Below are 13896 nucleotides of genomic sequence, written 5' to 3' on the forward strand. Positions count from 1 at the left end.
GAAGTGTTAGTAGACGAAGGGTTAGTAAAGAAAGAAAGGATTTATGGCCAGCAAGATGAGTTGATGGAAAACACTCATGGAGTTAAAACTAGATTTGACCGTATGTGGATTCCACGCCATGGTGATCTTAGAAGTCGAATCTTAGATGAAGCTCATAAGTCAAGGTACTCAATCCATCCTGGAGCTACAAAGATGTACCAAGACTTGAAAAGAGATTACTGGTGGCCAGGAATGAAGAATGATGTAGTGGATTGTGTTAGTAAGTGCTTAACTTGCTTACAAGTCAAGGCCGAGCACCAAAAGCCTTATGGGAAGATGCAACCGCTAGAGATACCTGAGTGGAAATGGGAACACATCACCATGGATTTCATAACTAAGCTACCTCGTACAGCTAAGCAACATGATACCATCTGGGTGATTGTGGACCGTTTGACCAAGAGTGCTCACTTTCTGCCCATACGAGAGGCCATCTCGTCAGAAATGTTAGCAAGCTTGTTCATCAAGGAAGTTGTAACCAAGCATGGAGTACCGTTATCGATCGTGTCCGATAGAGATACACGGTTTACTTCGAGGTTATGGAAGAAATTCCATGAAGCTATGGGGACGAGGTTGAACATCGGTACGGCGTATCATCCTCAAACTGATGGACAGTCCGAAAGGACGATCCAAACCCTTGAGGATATGCTACGTGCTTGTGTTTTAGATTTTGGTGGAAGTTGGGATGATCATCTGCATCTGGCAGAGTTCTCCTATAACAACAGTTACCATTCAAGTATTGGTATGCCACCGTTTGAGATGCTTTACGGTAGACGATGTAGAACCCCGGTGTGTTGGGGCGAGATTGGTCAGAAAGAAATGGGAAGCCTAGAAGTAGTTCAAGAAACGTCTTCAAAGCTCGATCAGATCAAAGCAAGATTGAAAGCCGCGCAAGACAGACAAAAGTCTTATGCAGATAAGCGGCTACGACCAATTGAGTTTAGCGTGGGTGACTATGTGATGCTCAAGGTCTCGCCTTGGAAAGGAATTATCCGTTTTAGGAAAAGAGGAAAGTTGAGTCCGAGGTACATTGGACAGTTCAAGATTGTAGGTCGTGTGGGTGAAGTAGCTTATAAACTGGATTTACCCTATGAGTTAGAAGGAATTCATTCAACCTTCCATGTTTCTCATCTGAGGAAGTGTCTAGCTGATGACACGTCTCACGTGCCATTAATGGACATTGAGGTTGATGAACAATTGAACTACATCGAGCAACCGATAGAGATCGTTGATCGCAAGGAGAAGCAGCTTCGTCACAAGATTATACCTTTGGTAAAAGTAATATGGAAACACCACAAGGGATCAGATGCTACTTGGGAAGCCGAGGATGAGATGCGCAAGTTTTACCCTAGTTTGTTTATGTAATAGTTAGGTTTCGGGGACGAAACCTCTTTAAGGGGGGAAGACTTGTAACATCCTAAAATTTTAATGATGAATAAAGGAAGTTATGTTTAGTGATTTCGCGTAATTGATTAATGTCGGGGAAGGAGCGGGTCTTGGACTTGGATTAATTGAGATGGGTTAAATGAGAATGGGATTTCAGGGATATAAATACCCCCAAAATCCCAAAATATCTTCATTTTCCCCCACTCTCCTAAACACACACATACACACACACCAAGCACACCCAAAACCGCCGCCGGCCGGGCCGAGAAAGAAGGAAGGATCGAGCGAGGTCCGGGTAAGAGAGAAAGATTAGTGGTGATACCAAGATAAACGAGATCCAAACAAGCTCAAAAGGTATGATTCTTGATCTTGGAAGTTTAAAGATCCGAGCTTTTAGTGTATAAACCACCGAAAATGGTCGGGAAGTGTAGTGGGTGGTATTGAACCTTAACAAGGGTGTTAAAATCGCCCGAAATGTTGATCAGAAACCGAAACAGCGGACATCTGGGCAACTTCGCCTTCATCTGGGCAACTTCGCCTTCAAGCGATGAACTTCGCCTGCAAGCTAAGTTCGCCTGATGAACTTCGCCTAAAGCTAAGTTCGCTTGAGGATTAACTTCGCTTAAAGCTAAGTTCGCCTGAGGTTTAACTTCGCCTAAAGCGAAGTTCGCCTGAGGTTTAACTTCGCCTAAAGCCAAGTTCGCCTGAGGTTTAACTTCGCCTAAAGCCAAGTTCGCCTGAGGTTTAACTTCGCCTAAAGCTAAGTTCGCCTGAGGTTTAACTTCGCCTGATGACAAGTTCGCCTGAGGTTTAACTTCGCCTAAAGCCAAGTTCGTTTAGAAAATAAATTAAAAATCTAATGAAAAATGTGTTAAGACAGTTAATGGAAATAAAATTTTTCCAAGCTGACCTGGCAGCTCGACCCCAGCCAGGGGCTCTGCCCCTTGGACCCTGCTAGGGGCTGCCGCCCCTAGACCCCGCTGCCAGGGGCGCTGCCCCCGGACCCCCGTTCGTTGTGGGTAGTAATTAAGACTAGAAAGATGTTATAAGTAGTGATAGTTAAATTGATATGTATACTTGTTATACAGTCAGCCGTGCACAACTGAAGAAAGGGATTACGATCAACGGAGAACGTAACCGTGTTCAGGTGAGTTTCTAGCCCCATTTATGTGTTATGTTTTCGGGACTGTGTGCATACTCAACATGTTTGTTAATACACTTATCCTAAGAGATAAGTGTATGCCTTATGTGGATAATGTGAAATGTATGAATGATTGCTTGATGGTACGTGAACGATCTTCGGATATTGCACGTACTGTCAGGTTGTAACACTATGTATAAGGTAAGTATGTTATGTATGTTTATGTGTATGAACATGATAGAGATAATAGAAGAAAGAAATGATAATGTATGGTTGTATGGTTACGAAAAGGGTACCGAGCCCTAATAATACTCGAGGTATGATGTATGGTTGTATGGTAACGAAGAGGGAATCGAACCCTACTAATATTCGAGAACTAGGGAACCGAACCCTACTAATATTCGAGGAAGAAGGGTACCGAGCCCTAATAATACTCGAGGAAAAAGGGTACCGAGCCCTAATAATACTCGAGGAAAGAGGGTACCGAGCCCTAATAATACTCGAGGAAAAAGGGTACCGAGCCCTAATAATACTCGAGGAAAGAGGGTACCGAGCCCTAATAATACTCGAGGAATGTAGGGCGTAATGCTCTTTATAACATAAGATATGAAAGTAAGTTAATACAAAAGAAAGTAAGAAAGTATGAATGTAAGAAAGTATGAAAGTATGAAGGTATAAAAGTATGAATGAAAGAATATAATGTTATGTGAATGGTATGATTATGTGATTATCTAGAACTCACTCAGCGTAGCTGACTTTTATTATGCACGCAGGTGAGTAGAATGAGGCAGCTCGCTTGAGGAGACACATGGCACTGAACAAGAATCTGACATCTGAAGACCTATGATGTGTTAATTTTAATGCTTTAATGTGAAAGACAATAAATGTTTTGAGACAAGTTATGAATTATGTAAAGTTTTATGAAAGTTTTATATTCCGCGTAAATGTTTTAATTAACTCTGATAGTTAGAACTGTGTTTATGAGTAAATCCAACACGAAAGTAGGGTTACCGGTAACGGGTCTCTAAACTCCTACTACCTCTTTGTACTGTATACACTTATATGCACGGGGAAACCATTATGAAGGTGATGATGGCGCTAGTCTGAGCTGAAAGCGTCTCTTCCTTATAACATCCACTACACGATTGCTTTCTCAATATCTTACACTCGTAGATCTCAATACTCAACACCCTTAGATTCAAGACTTTCTGTTAGCTACACCCTGTGAAATAACCCCCCCCCCCCCCCCCAACCATGGTTGAACTCATGTTTCTTTAGTTCACATCATCACCTACTTCTACAACTAATTTATATAAATAAAAATACTTTTATAATATTTTGTTTTTTTATATTTCGTATATATTTTAATAATAAACATAATTTAAAATCAGAAATTAAAAACACCACATAAATAAAAATAATACGTATAATAACCTTTGATTACTTCCGGTGGCAATCATCACTTGAGGAGTTTGAACTCTCCTCATGGGTATAAGGATCAAAACATGGATGATCTAATTTATTATAATGCCAACCATCTATATCGGGACCGTCATAAATCCCACTCGTCGTCCGCTTGATCATCTTCTAAAACGAGAGCGTGTGCGGTTTAACTACAAGAGTTGTTTGGTTCAACAACTAGATAATTGTACGGTTCGCCAACCAAAGTGGTGCTCGGCTCAACAACCTGGGGATTTTTCATATACATTTTATGGATCTGGTTTCGGAATCGAAGTATTGTTCCACCTTTTTGAAAGGGTAGCGATGATTGGATTCCATTTATAACAGGTGGTTTATCTAGAGAAGAATAAGTGATTAATGGGGTGAAAAGATTTTTTTTAACTATTTCAAAACGGTAATATTTTAAAACTTGTAGGCTTTTTAAAAAACTTCTGTCTGTTTCCACGTTGGGATTTCAACATCGCCACTAGTCTGCCACCTAGGTGTCCGCTTGGAGCGAACGCCCCCAACAAATGCAAGCTTTGGAAGTGCTCTAAGTAGATAATGTTATTGAAAAGTAACAAACAAAACAAATTATAACATAGTTACATTTACAATGTAAAAATATGACTAATACAAATGTATGCTTAATTGTTTCACAAAAATATACATTAAAACTGATTAAAAAATAATTTAAATTATATATTTTAAACAATAGTTTTTATATAATAACTAGGTTTTATCTCCCGTATTACGGGAGTTGTTTTACATTTTTCGTTTTTAATATTTATTTTTTAGATTTTAAATTTTTTTTATTTTAAGAAAGTTAATAATATACTTAGGCTATGTTTGGGATTCCTTATTTGCACCTCCTTTTGACTTATATAAGTTGTTTTTTATAAGTTACTCCCTCCAAACTTATCAAAACCTCCTTTTTCCTTCTTTAAAAACTTAAAAAAGTCACATTACCCAACACCTTTTTAACTTATAAAAGTTAATAAGTTACAAGTTGGAAAAAATAAGGAATCCCAAATACCCTATTAGGGTTTGATGATGAAAGAGTTTCACAAATAAATGATATGTTATAACTCGTTTAAAAGCTATCTGGATTTGGTGACCCATGACCCGTTTAATTTTTTTACTATAAAATTGTTTCTTAATTATAAATAATAATATCCTTTTTTTAAAAAAAAATCAAATATTGATTTTTAGTATATCCCTATTTTATAGGATTTTCACATCAAATATTTGGTAAGATTAATTTTTAATTTAATGAGATGTTATAACCCGTTTAAGAGATATCTGGGTTTGGTGAGACCCATACCCTTGAATTTGGGTCAAATGCATGAGAAACCTTCATTTACAAATAAATTAATCTGATGGTTTGAGAGAATTTAGAGAGCAACCAGAGAGCTTTTAAAGGCTTTCGTTTATATATATTATAGATAATATCATATTGTATTATACAAATTTAAGGTGTTAACTCACTCCCTCCATCAACATCAACTTGACTTGTGGACTTATGTTCTAATACTAGCTTATGGTTGAGCTTCTACATAGAAATTTCCAAATGTTGACTGCCATTCTAAAAAGCAAAAGTTCCAATTGTTGACTCTTATATTTGGATTCACCAATCATCTCAATCTCATCATCCCACTGCTCATTCTCTGAAAATTTTACAACTTCACAGGTTATTCAAATCAAATTCATAAATTTATTTTGGTTGTTTACAGAACTTGGATGTGTTGTTTCATTTTTCTGTCTCATTCATTGATGTACTGGTATTTTGTTTCATAATTTTAGCTACAAAACTAAAAACTTCGAATAACATATTACTGTGAAGCCTGTGTTGTCATCTTTTGTTGATTCAAACAAAGAAACATATTTTTAGCGGATAGAAACACAAAATAGTAACCAAGTCTCAATATTGTTCTAATAAATGCGCACTTTTCTTAACTATAAAACTCACTTAAGTTTCAATATTGTTTTGTTGCTCTAAAACTTTTCATAAGTGTTTAAATTGAATGAACTAAAAAGAACAATTATGAAACTTGGTTATTATCTAGTTACTTTTTTCTTCACAATATTGCCTTCCATTACAAGCAACATAATTTTAGCATTTATATAAAAATGTTTTTGTATCATCTAAACAGCAGGGCAAGACACCTATAATCAATGAAGATCGCATTTCAACTGTCTCTTCATTTCAGTCTACTTGTTTTCGTGTCTTGCTAGGGTAGTAACGGATTCGACCCTCTTGAGCACGCTTTAAAGATCCAGCGTTCTAGAAGATCGGCAGTGAATCATGTAAGTAACGAAGTTCAACTAGCCGAGTATTCAACCTCACCGGTTTACATCGGCCCTCAAGATGGGCTGAAGGAGGCTGACAAGATATCCAGTTTGCCAGGTCAGCCAACCGGAACTGACTTTGATCAGTACTCAGGGTATGTGACCGTTGACCCGAACCATGGGGGGGCTCTATTTTACTATTTTGCAGAGTCACCGGTCAACTCTTCCACTAATCCTCTTGTACTCTGGCTCAATGGAGGTAATTATAATTTTTTTTAAGTCATTTGTGTTCATATACTAAAAAATGATAAATAACCTTGCAGGGCCGGGCTGCTCTTCATTTGGAAACGGGGCCATGATGGAACTTGGACCTTTTCGAGTCAATGATGATAATACGACACTGTCACGAAATAAATATGCATGGAACAACGGTAAGACTTGTATATATCTTTAATAGCAACAAAAACCGAGTATGAATAGTATGTAATCTTTGCAGTTGCAAATGTCCTTTTCTTGGAATCCCCGGCTGGAGTTGGATTTTCTTACTCAAACACGTCTTCAGACTATAAAACCGGAGACACACAAACAGCGAAAGACTCGTATACATTTCTAGTCAATTGGTTAGAAAGATTCCCGGAATACAAAACTAGAGATTTTTACATTGCGGGCGAAAGCTATGCAGGGCATTACGTGCCTCAACTTGCACAATTAATTCTTAAAAACAACAAGATCACGAATCAAACTGTCATTAACCTTAAAGGAATTGCTGTAAGTATTGAACAATGAACTTCTTAATAGCTTTAAACTATTTGTTGATCCTGAATATAAGAATGAACATGTTCATGTTAATATGTTATGCTTCAGCTCGGAAATGCATACGTGGATAGCGAAACGGCAAACACAGGAACGTTTGACTATTTCTGGACGCACGCCATCATTTCTGATGAAATTCACAAAGGGATCAAGTCCAGCTGCAATTTTTCCGAGGGTGCAAATAGAACAGATGCATGTTTAGAGTATGAATATCAGGCATACGATGCTTTGAACAATATCTACTTCTATGACATCTATGCCCCTTTATGCTCACCATTCAGCAATAGCACCCCATCAGTAAGAACTAATCTAATCAGACATATTTATATTCACATGGAAGTAATTCACAATTCTACATGATTGATACAGATATCTGGATTTGATCCATGCAGTGACAACTACATCCATAGTTACTTGAACACTCCTGCTGTGCAACAGTCGCTTCATGCGAAACCGGTTCAGTGGGAATCTTGCAAGTAACACACTAATACCAACTTTTTTATCTAACAAAAAAAAAAGAAAACTTTGAAATGCGTTTATAATCTTTATACAAAATGCAGTGGAGATACAGACGGGAGAGTATCGGTGACATCAAGTAGGTATGCTATAAACAAACTACAAGCATCAGTCAAGACACCATGGTACCCGTGGAAGTACCAAGGCGAGGTAGAAAAGCAATTCTATTCGATCCTTATTTAAATAGTTTATAATATTAAATGATACGTAATAACTTAACTTATGTTATGTTAGGTTGGTGGATATGTTGTGGGATACGAGAACCTAACATTTGTGACAATAAGAGGAGCTGGACATTTTGTCCCGAGCTACCAACCGGGGCGTGCTCTAGCGTTCTTCACTTCCTTCTTGAAGGGAAAGCTTCCTACCAGTCACTGATTAAAACTTGAAGAATAATATGCTATACAAATGGGTTCGGGTTATACGTTTGCTGTGAGTAGTTTCTGGGACAATATTGCTCTAAATCAATCTTCTATTAGAGCTTATCATTTTAGCGAGTGATCATCATAAGTTGTATAAATATTATATATGTGCAACAACTACAATTTACAATGAAAAGAATTATATATCACTTAATAACGCTAAATAAAAAAAAATTGATTAGTCGATCTAATAACCCTTGGAAAATGGTTAAGGGATTGAAGAAAAGCTTGATTTGTAAGTGCAGCTGACCTGGAGCTCGCGGTGACCAAAATGAACGCCTCAGCGAATGCAACAGTGGCGGATCTAGAACCAAATGTCAAGGGTGACGCTAAAAAAAAAAATTTAACCGTATTTCATACGGTGTAAACTAAACAAAAATAGAAACACGGTGATAAATAAATTTAAACACATGGGCTGCATATTTCGCCCTTTCGGTTTTTGAAACTAGTTGAGACCTCACTAAAGGTATTAAACTATATTAAAACTAGTTGATAAATAAATCCAAGTTCTTGAATTTGCATATCCAAACGGTATTAAAAACTTCAACCTCAAAATGATGTCGATTAATAATTATATTCTTTCGGTTTTGTTGATTACCATAACTTTCTGTCATATCTAACATCTTAATCTTGTTTTTTTCACAAAAAAAAATGTCACTCTAGCCAACATCTTGTCAAAGATGATTCAATACTCGGTTTGCCCCGCTTATCAACTTACACGCTTCTAACAAGTCTTGATTTTTTTTGAAAATGTTTTGATAAAGCATTTGTGAGACCTAAAATAGCGTCTAACAGGTGTATATAAAACACAAAATCAAGACTCTTAAAATACTTAAGAATACTTTTCCCATTAGTTTGTTGCTACACACTCTCTCCATCTTCTTTAACAAAAACAAGTACCTCAACAACTTCCGGGAATAATTTTAACAAACCTACGATTGTTCTATATCGATAATTTATATAAACAATTATAATTTTAGTTAAAAGCTGAAGAATACCTAAATTAAGAAACTATAGGTCGAACCGTGAAAGAGGGTTCGGACCGGTGAACCACCTCTTCTCGGCTGCAGCGTGGAGCGGTGGAGGTCACTTGGTCAGGTGAACTGAAGGAGGAGAAGGCAGACTGACATAGGGCAACCTGCAGTAGCGTAGTGGTGTCTGGTCACAGTGGTGGCAGTTTTTAATTAATTGAGGAACAACAATTTTGTTTTAAGTGTAGCATATATTATTTTAAAGGTTAATGGGTTTTATTGGTTTGGCCTTTACACCTTTGTTGGGCTTTAGTTGGGTTAAATTTTCAAATTGTTGGGCTTAAAACGTATAGGGTTAACGTTATTTTTTTTTCAGTGATAATAAAACACGAAAGCCAGCCTAAATTTTTTTTTTTACACTACCGAAAAAAGTTGAGGGGTAGTAGCTGGAGCTTTTAATAAAACTAATTGGGTGCCAGCGCGGTGCGGCGGAGTGCGCGCCTAACCTGAGATCAACCGCATAATCAGTGTCAGTACGTGATTCACTTGATATTAGTGCACGCATAACCCGAATGCAGACGTGTACTTCATGCAAAGGCAGCAAGCGTGTAATCGTGACGAAAATCAAGAAACAAAGCTAAAATATACAGTAATTTCAAATAGATAGTTTTTTAAACCCACCTTTTTTGATTTGAAACCCTTTCCGACCCGATACCGTTTTAATCTGATACATGTTCTGACCTGGCCTCTTTCGACCCAAAACCGTACCGACACGAACCGAACTAAATTAACCCTTTTTTATCGACTCGTTCCGACCCTAATTTGGTCTTAAACATGACCCGAGCTCGTCTGACTCGACTTGTTGCCCATCATAACCGGTAAAGAAGTATATCAATATCATACTCAAATTGAAGAGAATAAAATGCTCTTTTTTATGATGTAATGTGTTTAAAAAAATATTAACGTGTGAAAAAGTTATGGATTTTTAAAGAGTCATGGGGGTAATTAGTTTTGAATAAGGGTAAAATATGTAACTATTATATAAATTAACAAAAGTTAATGAAGGTTCAAGTACTAAAATTGTAAATTCAATTGTAAAAGCTTGTAGCTTTTTCTCAAATGCTAGTAGTAGTACCCGTTTAGAAAAAGAGCTTTTTCTCCTAATATAAAAGCTTCAAGCTTATTGAACCAAGCAAAGCTAAAAGCTAGTAGTGGTAGCGTTTAAAAAAAGAGTTTTTTCTCATAATATAAAAGCTTCAAGCTCATTGAACCAAACAAGGTTTTTTGATAGGTAGGAGTTTTTTTTTAAAGCTTGAAGCTTAAAGCCCCTAAAAACTTATAAAAGCTCCTTGCCAAACATACCCTATACCTATGTAAGTTTAAATAAAATAGTCGTGTCGTGTGCTATAAAGGGATGAGAAGGCTCATGGAAGTCACAACCATGTGTCTCTTTGTGATAAATGAAACGTAGATTTTAAGGGTGATTGACTATGTAAGTCCAAGTGTGGGGTGGGGTGGGGCCGAGCAATTTGGATTGTAATTTGGGCTTCCAAACTTCAACTTTGGTTTGTGATTTCAGTAAGTCGCTGAGAGCATCTACGAACAACACTCTACAAAATTGCTGGATCAACTACAGTAATAGATTCTAAACTTTCCTTAATAAACACCTAATTCTTCTATAACACCAAAACCCCACAAAACCAAAACCCTAGATTTAGATATGAACCAGGAACACACCTGCAAGCGCACACCAGAGCGAATACATCCAATACATTGCGTAAGAGAAGGTTATAACTAGGACCACTGGCAACACCAGAACTATACAGGTAAAGGCACCAACAGAGAAATGGCGCCTATACGGCAGGTATGCGAGGGACCACCACAATGGCCACACAAAGGAGACAATGGTACTAAACAATGGACCCTACGCAAAAAGGCATCCACGACCTCCACTATGGCGGCTTAAGAATGGACAGACCGGATATTCCCTCGTCACGTGGCCTAATAGTTTTTTTCACAACACTCCACACCTCCAGCTATAAATAGGAGGCTCCACCAAATGATAAAGGATTCCATTCTAACTCTCTCTAAACTCCTACTACCTCTTTGTACTGTATACACTTATATGCACGGGGAAACCATTATGAAGGTGATGATGGCGCTAGTCTGAGCTGAAAGCGTCTCTTCCTTATAACATCCACTACACGATTGCTTTCTCAATATCTTACACTCGTAGATCTCAATACTCAACACCCTTAGATTCAAGACTTTCTGTTAGCTACACCCTGTGAAATAACCCCCCCCCCCCCCAACCATGGTTGAACTCATGTTTCTTTAGTTCACATCATCACCTACTTCTACAACTAATTTATATAAATAAAAATACTTTTATAATATTTTGTTTTTTTATATTTCGTATATATTTTAATAATAAACATAATTTAAAATCAGAAATTAAAAACACCACATAAATAAAAATAATACGTATAATAACCTTTGATTACTTCCGGTGGCAATCATCACTTGAGGAGTTTGAACTCTCCTCATGGGTATAAGGATCAAAACATGGATGATCTAATTTATTATAATGCCAACCATCTATATCGGGACCGTTATAAATCCCACTCGTCGTCCGCTTGATCATCTTCTAAAACGAGAGCGTGTGCGGTTTAACTACAAGAGTTGTTTGGTTCAACAACTAGATAATTGTACGGTTCGCCAACCAAAGTGGTGCTCGGCTCAACAACCTGGGGATTTTTCATATACATTTTATGGATCTGGTTTCGGAATCGAAGTATTGTTCCACCTTTTTGAAAGGGTAGCGATGATTGGATTCCATTTATAACAGGTGGTTTATCTAGAGAAGAATAAGTGATTAATGGGGTGAAAAGATTTTTTTTAACTATTTCAAAACGGTAATATTTTAAAACTTGTAGGCTTTTTAAAAAACTTCTGTCTGTTTCCACGTTGGGATTTCAACATCGCCACTAGTCTGCCACCTAGGTGTCCGCTTGGAGCGAACGCCCCCAACAAATGCAAGCTTTGGAAGTGCTCTAAGTAGATAATGTTATTGAAAAGTAACAAACAAAACAAATTATAACATAGTTACATTTACAATGTAAAAATATGACTAATACAAATGTATGCTTAATTGTTTCACAAAAATATACATTAAAACTGATTAAAAAATAATTTAAATTATATATTTTAAACAATAGTTTTTATATAATAACTAGGTTTTATCTCCCGTATTACGGGAGTTGTTTTACATTTTTCGTTTTTAATATTTATTTTTTAGATTTTAAATTTTTTTTATTTTAAGAAAGTTAATAATATACTTAGGCTATGTTTGGGATTCCTTATTTGCACCTCCTTTTGACTTATATAAGTTGTTTTTTATAAGTTACTCCCTCCAAACTTATCAAAACCTCCTTTTTCCTTCTTTAAAAACTTAAAAAAGTCACATTACCCAACACCTTTTTAACTTATAAAAGTTAATAAGTTACAAGTTGGAAAAAATAAGGAATCCCAAATACCCTATTAGGGTTTGATGATGAAAGAGTTTCACAAATAAATGATATGTTATAACTCGTTTAAAAGCTATCTGGATTTGGTGACCCATGACCCGTTTAATTTTTTTACTATAAAATTGTTTCTTAATTATAAATAATAATATCCTTTTTTTTAAAAAAAATCAAATATTGATTTTTAGTATATCCCTATTTTATAGGATTTTCACATCAAATATTTGGTAAGATTAATTTTTAATTTAATGAGATGTTATAACCCGTTTAAGAGATATCTGGGTTTGGTGAGACCCATACCCTTGAATTTGGGTCAAATGCATGAGAAACCTTCATTTACAAATAAATTAATCTGATGGCTTGAGAGAATTTAGAGAGCAACCAGAGAGCTTTTAAACGCTTTCGTTTATATATATTATAGATAATATCATATTGTATTATACAAATTTAAGGTGTTAACTCACTCCCTCCATCAACATCAACTTGACTTGTGGACTTATGTTCTAATACTAGCTTATGGTTGAGCTTCTACATAGTAATTTCCAAATGTTGACTGCCATTCTAAAAAGCAAAAGTTCCAATTGTTGACTCTTATATTTGGATTCACCAATCATCTCAATCTCATCATCCCACTGCTCATTCTTTGAAAATTTTACAACCCCAACCCGGAGCAGGCTGACGTGTTACTATTACAGATATCATAGACCAAACAAAAACCATTTAAAAGAAATGAAAAGAATCCCACAGCAACCAAAAGTGTTAAAAACACTGAAAGAAATTCTAAGTCCAGTTTATTAAATGCTTAAAGAAAATTAAACCAAGTCCTTATTCTTGAGCTTCATTTTACTCTCATCACTGATCTCCCCGATTTCCCGAATTACCTGTTAGCAAATAAGACAGACACAAACAAGAAAATACGGCTGAGCCAAAAATTGCCCAGTAACGGAAAGAACAATAGTATAGGTAAAGGCACACATAAGACAAAACACATACTGAAGTAAAACTGAAACTATTGCGGATATAAAACCACGTTTTAGACCGAACTATAATTAGATGCGAAACATAATCCGATACCCTATCGGAACGTAATCTGAATATACTCAAAGTTAACCAAATGCATATACACATATCGAAACGGACCAGAAATATAGCGAAACAAAATATAATTACTAAAATACACGACGATGATGTTAAAATAAATAGGTCGTGTAATACGGAAGCACCCAGAGCCGAAACAGAGGGGTACACAGCTAGCTAGTCCATGCACCAAAGAGACGGTGTGGGTGGCGTGCACACATTGTTCCATCTCAAACAGAAGTCAGGAGTCAGGAGTCAGAAGTCGGAGCTAAGATCGATCT

At 36.5% G+C, this 13896-nt stretch overlaps 1 pseudogene across 1 annotated transcript; it reads left to right on the forward strand.

Moving 5' to 3' along the window:
• Positions 1 to 6041: 6041 nt before the first annotated feature.
• Positions 6042 to 7999, forward strand: LOC143549322 (serine carboxypeptidase 1-like; annotated as a pseudogene). Its single transcript, XR_013138122.1, has 6 exons — positions 6042 to 6551; positions 6616 to 6723; positions 6789 to 7060; positions 7157 to 7402; positions 7475 to 7771; positions 7856 to 7999. The product of XR_013138122.1 is annotated as a serine carboxypeptidase 1-like (transcript).
• Positions 8000 to 13896: the final 5897 nt, after the last annotated feature.

This window comes from Bidens hawaiensis, unplaced genomic scaffold (genome assembly GCF_021521415.1).
Source record: "Bidens hawaiensis isolate Kalapana, Puna unplaced genomic scaffold, B.hawaiensis_p1.1 tig00015542_1, whole genome shotgun sequence".
Classification (NCBI taxonomy): Eukaryota; Viridiplantae; Streptophyta; class Magnoliopsida; order Asterales; family Asteraceae; genus Bidens; species Bidens hawaiensis.